The 10931-nt window shown below is 31.1% G+C and overlaps 1 long non-coding RNA gene across 1 annotated transcript; it reads right to left on the bottom strand.

Annotated features, from left to right (window-relative positions):
* Nucleotides 1-1170: 1170 nt before the first annotated feature.
* Nucleotides 1171-7721, bottom strand: LOC145739687 (uncharacterized). The gene is made up of 3 exons (XR_014181169.1): nucleotides 7581-7721; nucleotides 7229-7435; nucleotides 1171-2030 (listed from the first exon to the last, which is right to left on the bottom strand). It is a non-coding gene; the product is annotated as an uncharacterized LOC145739687 (long non-coding RNA).
* Nucleotides 7722-10931: the final 3210 nt, after the last annotated feature.

Here is a 10931-nt window from a genome sequence, read left to right as displayed (position 1 = left end):
GCACGTGGTTTCTTGCAACAAGAGGGCTTTGACTATAATGAGACTTATGCACCAGTTGCAAGATTAACAACGTTAAGGACTTTGCTTGCTGTTTCAAATTTTAAGCATTATCACATAGAGCAACTTGATGTAAAGTCTGCATTTTTGCACGGGGAAATTGAAGAGGAAATATATATGTCGATACCTGAAGGATTCCAAAATGCAGGGAAAGTTTGCAGATTAAATAAGGCTCTATATGGTCTTAAGCCTGCACCTTTTTGCTGGAACAAAATGAATGAATTTGATTGTTTCATCAGAAGTGAACAATTTATAAAGTCTAATAGTGATCCATGTCTTTATCTGAAGAAACTTAGTGAATCAAACATCTATTTGCTGTTATATGTTGATGATATAATAATTGTCAGTGATAACAAAAGAGAGATAAATGTGATTATCTCTGTGTGTGTTATTTAAAAGTAAAATTACAGAACAAGTTTGAGATACAAATTATGGGAAAACTAAAGAATTTCTTGGGAATAAATATTAAATTTGATGAAAAAGGTATGTGTTTATGTCAGAAAAGTTATATTGAGTCCATTTTACGTCGTTTTAATATGAGTAACTGCAAACCAATGAAAACACCAATGGAAGTTGGAGGTTTTGAGATTAATGAGTGTACTGATACTGAAAATCAGTCAAGTGAAGAGAACTGGCCTATACGACAATTAATAGGTTCTTTAATGTATTTGATGTTGGCGACTAGGCCAGATATTTGTTTTGCAGTAAACTTGTGTAGTAGATTTCAATCAAAACCTTCACAACTACTTTGGCAAAAACTGAAAAGAATCTTGAGATATCTCCAAGGAACGGTAGAATATAAGTTATTTTATCCAAATGATGATAATAATCTGCTAGTTGGCTATGCAGATGCAGATTGGGCAGGTGATCTAGAAGGAAGAAAATCCACAACTGGATATCTATTCAAGATTTTTGGTTGTGTAGTATCTTGGACAACAAGAAAACAGTCAACTGTGGCGTTGTCATCTACTGAGGCAGAGTTTGTAGCATTGTGTGAAGCTGCAAAAGAAGGAGTATGGTTGGTAAGTTTATTGGAGGATTTGAGTTTCCAAAAGACGGACCAATCTTGCATGCGACTGACAACCAAGTTTGAACATAAAAGGCTAAAACATGTAGATGTAAAGTTTAACTATATTAAAGACTTGATCACTGATAATGTACTTAAGGTCATGTATGTAGACACAAATAATCAGGTTGTTGATGTATTAACAAAAAGTTTATCATGTAACTTGTTTTCTAAACATGTTTTAAACATGAATGTATTCTGATTTGGTTTGTTTTAATTATTGTATTGAGGGGAAGTGTTGATTGTATGTGAATTGGCAACAATGTTGTAGCTGTCTTTTAGTGAAGTGTGACGGTAAAGTGACAATAGACAGTTATGACTTTTGGCGGCTCTCTCTTATTAGGTCTAGATTAGATTAGTTCAGTTGTTGTTAATTGCTTTTATTCACATGTTAATTGTACTATTACTTTTCACTGCACTTAACTAAATTAAACTTGGTCAATTCACTTTTTACTTAGTTTGGTTCCACACGCAAACTTTACAATAAAAGGTTGATTCTTCGATATAAATCGGAACTGGGAAGACACAAAAAGTTAATTTTGCTGTAGGATATTAATCAGTTGGAAAATAAATTGTACGTTTGATAGATATTAATGACTGATTGCTGGTCTGGTTCAATTCCAATGTCAACTTCTGCACAGTTACTCAGTTCGCCATGCGTAGGTTGATATTTAAAGAAATGACAATTTTTCAAATACATCACCATATAGTCGGACATTAAATAAAAATTATGAGGCCAGATATTGCGGATAGGAAAAAGCTGCATATGACATAACAGCAAATCGAAATAGAAAATAAAACTACCCAAAACCCCGCGCCCCAACCTTTAGTTTATTAGAAAAATAAATAAGAATTTCAGCGTTCCCCTGTACGACTTTTTAAGCATCTCGCTTCACCGGGAGAATATCTGAAACAAAGAAAATAATATTACGACAAGAACATAAAAAACGTCAACGTGTTTTAATTGATTTCAGCTAAATACCTAAAAAAAAATCAAAAACTGTTCATTACATCCGGAGATTTCCGACAAAAACCGAAAAAGTCAAATTTCTATTTGTTTTGTACCACTTTATTAATGATTATTTTGGAATTTACTTCGGATGTAATAAAAAATTTTAAATTTTTTTTACCAAATTATTTAGTAATAAAATGCTCAACGTTGCCTCCATTTAAATAAAGCTCTATCAACAATAGTTTCTGAGATGGCAATGCTAATGCATCGAATTTGTAAGTTTTAGAATTAAATGTAGAATTGAAAATGTATTAAAAAATGTGGTTCTATTTAAAAATACCAATATTTTATCTGCCACGAATTTATGCACCACCCTGCATAGTCAAAACAAGTCAAAACAATGCATAGTCAAAACAAAAAAAATTGCCCAGCTTAAATTAAAACTGACATTATCACATAGCTTATAAAAAACAAAGATCACAAAACGGTGCGCGCTAGATGTAACAAGTCTTCCTGATTAATCAATCAATGAGTAAATTCAAAAATTCAATAATATAGAGGGTGTTACATTAGAAAACAAAGAAAATTTGGACTGTCACAGCTTTACAAGATACTTTTTGTAGCTACCCAAATAGTTTACTCTAATAAAAATAATCAAATCACCTTTACTGTTAATTCCTGTCTATCTGATATATTATTTATAGAAAGGGAATAGCTTGAATAATCAAATTATCTAAAAATTCAGAAGAATTTACTTGGTTTTAAAAACACTGCTAGTTAGTTAACTAACATTAAAACTTGCTCTTTTATGCACTGTTCTAATGTAGTACTTCTTAGTGGGTAATTTGAGTCTAATTTGTTTAAGTCAATTTCTTTATAAAAGTTATGCTTTCTCACCCACATGATAAAGTAGTGAAGTATTCAGCATATACGAGATACAGATCTGTAAGATAGGCCTAATTTGCTACTTGAAGTATACTTAAAAAATACCAGACGAGAAAAATGTGTATTAATGATGCATCAGCAGGGTTAAATACCTAGGAAGTTTGAAATTGGCATTGTAATCTTACTTAGACCAGCAGGCTCTATGTCCTTCAAAAAATATACATTTACTTGATTTTAGTGTATAATTTTCAACTATTATTGAAGTATTGTATTAAAATTAAAAATATAACTATTTTAACTGCATGGGAATCTGTTTGACATAACAAAATAAAACCAAAAGCAAAGTGACAAATTCGAACTTTAGTTGACATAACAGATTAAACATGGCATAATCAGCTAAATTTGTTTCCTCAAATTGAAATAATGCACAATATGCACTTAAAACTTTTTATATTATTTTTTACATTGAATAGTAGAAACTAGAAATCTATTTTCACAGAATGTACGCACTACTTCCCATCTGAGACATACCATATTTATAGAAAATGGTAAGCTCAAATAATCAAAATATCAAAAAATTGAATTTCATTAAGTATTGGATTGTTAAAAAAAACATTGCAGCTGCACAAATACAGGGTGTTACAAATTAGATGCATTAGCATTGCTATCTCAGAAAGTATAGTTGATCGAGCTTTAGTTAAATGGAGGCAAAGTTGCGCATTTTAATGCTAAATAATCTGGTAAAAAATAATTTTAAAAAATTTCATTACATCCGGAGATATCCAACAAAAACAATTAATCAAATTTCTATTTTATTTTTTTACCACTTTATTATTGATTATTTTGGAAATTCATTTTATTCAATCAATTGCACCTTCTGGAGGCATTAATTTATGCTATTTAAGAAAATAATGTTTGTATTTAGATACAACGTTTCGTCTTATAGATACCATCATCAACTTAATATTTTAAAATACGGACTGGGACTTTTGATTTCGTTTTTTTAGTAGCTACCAACCTACCAAAAATAATGATGTGCCACACTTGTCAAAAAATTATACCTAGTGTACTTAGGTAGGTATTTGTTTTTTTTTTCAAATATGCATTTGAAATTCATGTTATCATAATTAGTAAATAATTTAGTTTGATATGATTAAGTTGTTTCATCAAAACTCAACCTCGAATTCAAACATGTGAGTATCCGAAAAATAAATAACTAACCAAAAACATATTTTTTTGTAAATGAAAAGTACCATAAGAAACTCTCTCTCTTTTTCGAAGGAGCAATGAACCTAATTATTAAATTATATAAAACTAAATTATCTACTCGTTATGACAACATATCAATTTCAATTGCTTAATTTTTTTAAAAATCTTAAAATACCAAATACATAATACGAGTAGGTACACTAGGTATATTTTTTTGAAGTGTGACACATTATTAGTTTCAGAAGGTCTGTGGCTACTGAAAAATGAAATAAAAAGTTGAGGTCCGTATTTGAAAATTTGAAGTTGATGTTGGTATTTAAAAAAAGAAATGTCGGAGCTAAAACCTAAAACTATTTTCTTGAAGAGCATAAAAAAGCGCCCCCGGAAGGTGCCATTGATTAAAGTGGTAAAAAAATAAACCAGAAATTTGAGTTTTCCGGTTTTTGTCGGATATCTCCGGATGTAATAAAACTTTTTTGAATTTTTTTTACCAAATTATTTATCAATAAAATGCGCAACTTTGCCTCCATTTAACTAAATCTCTATCAACTATACTTTCTGATAGCAATGCCAATGCATTGAGTTTGTACACCCTGTATGTTTGCTTTACAATTATTGTACTAGATAAGCAAATGTTGTATCATGTAAGTAACTTCGTAGCCATCATTTGATCTGAAGAATTGACACTTATATGAATTAGATTATTACTGTTCCTTCAAACATGCATTTAGATAACACTACATACAGTGCTTTTGTAACATGCATAACTAAGTTCAATAAAATTAAAAAGACTACCTTTTCACAAAAATTCTCGGACCCCTATGTTTCTAATTTTATTAACCGCTGCTTGTGTTGTATGAATTGAAATTATACAGGGCCCAAAAACTGGGTATTTAAAATATTTTTAATCTTTCAAATGGCAACACTTCTTTATTATTCTATAATTTGGATTCTAGAAACAACCAATCCTAAGTATTGTTCTATGCAACTTGTACCACAATTGTCCTGTAAATATTGATAATTTGAAACCAATAATTTTCCAAAAGTCAGATTAACATCTTCAAAAATTATGTATGACATTTAAAAAAAAATGTAAAAAGATAATAAACCGTCTTGGTTATTGTAACAGTCCATAGAGTTCATTTTGAATAGCTGATTTTAATTTTTTTCAATTTTTTTACGTAAAAGTTTTGGGACTTATAATTTTGAAAAGTGTATTTGACATTTGTTTAAAAACAATTGAATATCAGTATGGACTATGTTGCATGAAATATGTTAAGAATTGTTTGTAGAATCCAAAACATCCTATAAAAACAAGGTTCCAAGTGTTTTCGAAAAAGTACAGCCCTTTTTATTGAGTGGGTGTACCAGTTGAGAAATTTAGTTCAAGTATTAGTATTCACTGTAAAAATTGAAGGTGATTATAAATGATAAGTATATGTAGGTTATTACATAACATATAGACTGACAAGTGCCAGTACATAAATAGTAAATATTAAATAAAAAGTTGTAGCTTGTAGCTGCAATCCTTTTTCTTTAAGCTGGAACCCAAAACAAAAACAAAAAAGTTAATAAAATAATGTACAGGGTGATTGATTGAATTTTGACCACCCCCTTAACTTTCTTAATTTTGATTTTAGCAAAAAACGTTAAATACAAAACCAGTAGATATTTAGGTCTACTTTATTTTTAGATAAACAGTTATTATACAGGGTGTCCCAAATTTGAGTAATAAACCAAACTTATGTTTTTTTAAATACGATGACCAACTTTTTATTCAATATTTGAATTCTACATCAAATTCTAGGCCTAATTGATGTAAAATGTCTGTATCGATATTCAACTGTTTCCGCAGCAGCTGTCGTTGATTGGTTGAATTTTGACCACCCCCTTAACTTCTTTAATTTTGATTTTAGCAAAAAACGTTAAATACAAAACTAGAAGATATTTAGGTCTACTTTATTCTTAGATAAACAGTTATTATACAGGGTGTCCCAAATTTGAGTAACAAACCAAACTTATGTTTTTTTAAATACAATGACCAACTTTTTATCCGATATTTGCATTCTACAGTCAAATTTTAGGAATTGATGTAAAATGTCTGTATCGATACTCAACTGCTTCCGCAGCATCTGTTACTTTAACAATGTTTCCTCGACTATGTGATTAAAGTTTAATTTAGTTACTCAAATTTGGGGCAGCCTGTATAATAACTATTTATATAAGAGTAAAAGTAGACCCAAATATCTATAACTGTTGCTACAACTAGTTTTTTTACTAAAATCAAAAATACGGAAGTTAAGGGGGTGGTTAAATTTCAATCAATCAAGGACTCTGCTGCGAAAACATTTGAATATCAATACAGACATTTTACATCAATTAGGCCTAGAATTTGATGTAGAATTCAAATATCGTATAAAAAGTTGGTCATCGTATTTAAAAAAACATAAGTTTGGTTTATTACTCAAATTTGGGACACCCTGTATAATAACTGTTTATCTAAAAATAAAGTAGACCTAAATATCTACTAGTTTTGTATTTAACTGTTTTTTGCTAAAATCAAAATTAAGAAAGTTAAGGGGGTGGTCAAAATTCAATCAATCACCCTGTACCTAAAAACTATCACTTTTGTGATAATATTTATCTGTCAATGCCAGGTTAACCAAACTGCAGTTCCAAAAAGGGCAAAAAGATTTAATTTTAGTATTAGCCATAAAAAAATTTTAGTTTTTAAGTGAATTCAGTTATTACTAACACTAAAAATTAATTATTTTTTTTACAAACTCTTTGGGTCATAAGCATTGATTCTATTCTTAGTCCTAATATTAATACTATTACTAAAATTAAATTTTGTTTTATAAACTAGGCTTAAGTCCCTTCCATTTCATCAAATTTATGCAGTACTTACTTTACAAAGACATTGTATAATACATATTAACTTAATGTTGAGCAATGTCGTTTACTAAAGTGTACAATGATAATTATTAAACATAAAACAATTATGAAAACTGCATTGGTTTTCATTTGAATGTTAATTTAAGTAGAATCAATGTACTGACCTTAAACCTTGCTTTTTTATTCACTGTTCTAATGTAAGTACTTAGTTGATCCCATTGCACACCATTTCACTCTTCAACTTGATTGATATGTTGCAATCTTCTTAGTGGGTAATTTGTTCTTCGCTTAGGTCAATTTCTTCATAAAAGTTATATTTTCTCATCCACATGGAAAAGTAGTGAAGTATTCAGCATATACAGGATACAGATCTGTGAAATAGGCCCAATTTGTTAGTTGAACCACCCTTAAAAAATTGTCAGACTAGACAAATTTTTAGTAACGTATACAAGGGATGCATCAGCAAAGATTATTCAGGTTAGGTATGAAATTGCCTAATTGTCATTGTAATCTTACCTGGGCTAGCAGGCGTTGTGTGCATTATGACCATTGAAAAATATACATTTACTTGAATTCAGTGTATAATCTTCACCAATTATTAGACTATTGTAATAAAAATACAATTATTTTAGCTGCATGTTAATTTTTCTGACACAACACAACAAACAAAACAAAAGCTAAGTGACAAGTTGGCATTTGACATCACAACAGATCCAAGTTGGCCTATCAGCGGAACTTGTTTTCTCAATGCGATACGCCGGGTGACGTCACAGTGGATGCTCGGGTGCACAATATGCACTTAATACCCAAGGAATTACAGGCGTTGTTCGTGGTTTGGTATTACTATTTGATAGTCCATCTTCACAGAGTGGAGACATTACATTCTTCTGAGATGGTATTTATAGGAAGGGGTAAGTTCGACTAAACGAAATATCTAAAAATGTATATTTATTAAGAATTGGATTTATTGTTTTAAAAGAACATTGCAGCAGCACAAAGATGTTTTCTTTACAATTATAGTACTTGATAGGCAGATGTTCAGCCTTATGCCGTAAATCCATTAACTTAATATCAATATTGAAATAATTTCAATGAAAATTGACCACTATTTACATTTTTGGTCACATACAGTACAGCAACATAAGATTTTACGTGTTAAATTTTTAAGCTCATGTTAGACCATGTTGTTTTGGAACTACAAGTGTTAAACTTGACGGGTGTGTGTTTGGTACCCTGAAGCTTAAGTAAGTTTACCAATTCGGTCTAAAAAGTGTTTACAAACTAACGTGAAATCATCTTTTTTCGAAAAGATTTTATCTTTCCATGCTCCCTGTATGCATGGTAGGTGCTTGTTGTTTTTGATACTGGCAGGGTAGGTAGCAGGTAGAGTGACATATTTATTAATAACGTCAAAAGGGCATTTTATGATCGTTTGGGGTACTGTTTGGTTTCAAACGGAGGTCAATTTGAACAATTTATTTAAAAAAATACTTCTTCTGTACTTAATTCTTGATATAAAGTTAATATTCGCATTTTGACCACCCTGTTTTACTTTCTACACCAAATTTTACCTGCTACCTGCTGTGACAGTATCAAAAACAACAAGCATTTACCATGTATACAGGGAGCATAGAAAGATAAAATCTTTTCGAAAAAAGATTATTTTTCGTTAGTTTGTAAACACTTTTTAGACCAAATTGGTAAACTTACTTAAGCTTTAAGGTACTAAACACACACTCGTCAAGTTTTACACTTGTAGTTTCAAAACAACATAGTCTAACATGGGCTTAAAAATTTAACACGTAAAATCCTACGTCGCGCGTTAAAAAAAACGCACTGTACATAGATACGCACTAAGGACAATTGATTAAAAAAACTGTAGGTTACAATTGATTGATAAAATTTCAAGCTTCACTATGGCAACATTGCATTTGTGTTATGGCCAGACCAAACCAGACGGAGAAGTACCGACCCAATCTCACAAATTATGTAAATTTTAAACGGCTTTTGGTGTTTTTCAGTTTTTTTCCCGGCAACGGTAAATACTTAATTCAAAATTAGGATAAAGTACCAAACTTAATTTTTAAATCAATTTTAGGTATGTCTAAGAAAGCCTCAAGACAGCAATATATTCAACTTCTAACTGAGCTAGAAAGTTCTGAGGTTTTAAAGTGGGGAAAAGGTACCCCAAATTTAAAAAGACAATCTTGGGAACAAGCTGCAAAGGCTATAAATTCTATTGGAGGTACCCAAAAAACTGGTGAACAATGGAAAAAGGTATATAACTTACAGTAGTTAAGACTTCCCAGCAAACACAAGCCGTTTGGCAAGTAAGCGGCCGAACGGCGGCACAAGCAGTTTTCTTATGGCAAATATTGCCTCTTTCAAATCAGAAGCGGAACGTGTACCGGTTTTCCGGATATAAACTACAGATATCTCACCTCTGGCGGTGCGCCTTCGGCTTTCTTCTATAGCTCAGGGGCCATTTTAGTACTTTCGGGACAATTTCGGATCGCGTTCGGTCATTCGTAAAGCCGATCGTTTCACAAATAGTTTGATTTTCCCGCAATATGTTGACGTGTGTAACACTATTGACAAACTCGTTTCGTTTGCCGGCCGGCGTCACCTTGTTTAGTGGATAGTTAAATTGGTTAAATTAATCTATTTTAATTGTAAATTGTATTTTATTTTTATGTATGCTTTAGAATTGTTTGATAGTGTGTGTTGTGCATTTTACGCTACGATGTCAAGCTTTGAATCAGAAACGTAAGTACCCTAAGTAACCTAGGTTTTGAACACTAAAGTTTTGTCTTCATTAAGTTTTTTTGGCTTTTTCGATTCGCTGCCTTTAAATAACCATGATTATTAATAAAAAAACACCTCAGTAAAAGACAGGAAAGGCGAATAATTGCCAAGCAGGTGAAATGTGTGTTAGGCGATTGTTCTCCTGTGAAAAGTACAGCAACATTTAATAGTTCTGCAAAGCATTCCTCTATTGTCAACGATGTTGCTAGTAATTTAGAAATTATTCAGGAAACTAGTTCTTCCAACTCATCTCAGAATAATTTTTTGCCCATATCACTTTCTGAAATAAGTACTAAGACTACTTTTGTGGGGGAACTATCAGAACCAATCTTTGGAGGCTACAACCAATCAATCATTTGTTTTAAGTGAGACTGAAAGTTTATCTTCTGAGTCCATACAATTTTTATCGAAAGCTCGAGTGAAAGTAATTCAGATAATGAGGAGTATAGTGATGATGAGCCTGGTGATAATAAAAATATAATCTCTACTACAACTTCTTCTTCTCAAGAAAGTATAACATTTTTAAAACACTGGTCACTTAAAAATAATGTAACAGACTCTGCCATTAATGAGTTGTTGCAATGGTTTTCCACAAATCCATCAGTAATTTGCCAAAAGATGCTCGAACTATTTTACAAACTCCTAGACAAATTGACATAAAGAATATGGGTGATGGTTCATATCATTATTTTGGTCTTTCAAATCAAATTAGAAAATTGTTTAATAAATATGAGGTCCTCAAACATGTTTCAAATCCTGTTTTATGTGTTTTAGATTTTAACATAGATGGCTTGCCTATTCACAAGAGCACAAAGCAAAACTTTTGGCCTATTTTGTGCAAAATATCTAATTACCACCTTTTATTGTAGCACTCTACTGTGGCCCATCAAAACCTCCTCTAAATGAGTTTTTTGAAGATTTTGTAGTAGTAAGTTAATGACCTGAAAATAAACAAATTAAAAATTACGAACCATAAGTTTATTGACATTGAGTGTAGGTCATTTTGCTGTGATGCACCAGCACAAGCTTATGTGAAGGCTACAATGAGCTTTAATTCATATC

The sequence above is a fragment of the Ips typographus genome, unplaced genomic scaffold, assembly GCF_016097725.1.
Source record: "Ips typographus isolate SLU unplaced genomic scaffold, UJ_Ityp_2.0 IpsContig34, whole genome shotgun sequence".
Taxonomy (NCBI): domain Eukaryota; kingdom Metazoa; phylum Arthropoda; class Insecta; order Coleoptera; family Curculionidae; genus Ips; species Ips typographus.
Note: the sequence above shows the minus strand (reverse complement) of the source record. Positions and strands in the feature narration are given on the sequence as shown.